The sequence below is a fragment of the Phalaenopsis equestris genome, unplaced genomic scaffold (genome assembly GCF_001263595.1).
Source record: "Phalaenopsis equestris unplaced genomic scaffold, ASM126359v1 Scaffold000061, whole genome shotgun sequence".
Taxonomy (NCBI): Eukaryota; Viridiplantae; Streptophyta; class Magnoliopsida; order Asparagales; family Orchidaceae; genus Phalaenopsis; species Phalaenopsis equestris.
Genome location: NW_018164503.1, coordinates 1,614,300 through 1,614,533, shown reverse-complemented (window position 1 = coordinate 1,614,533; position 234 = coordinate 1,614,300).

Below are 234 nucleotides of genomic sequence, written 5' to 3'. Positions count from 1 at the left end.
AATGCAAGTGGCAGTAAACTCAACAGGAAATCCACGCACTTGAACGATTCCGTCGTAAGAATAAATCACATTGGCGTAGAACTCCTTCACAACATTTGCATCAGCTTTATTGGTGGTGCAACAAAAGTTTTCCCACCTCCGCTCGGTAATAACTCGTTCAATTTCTTCTCCCGGACTTTCAAAAACTCGATCTTGTATGCACTTCTTTCCTTTAAATATGGAAGTAAATTTTGT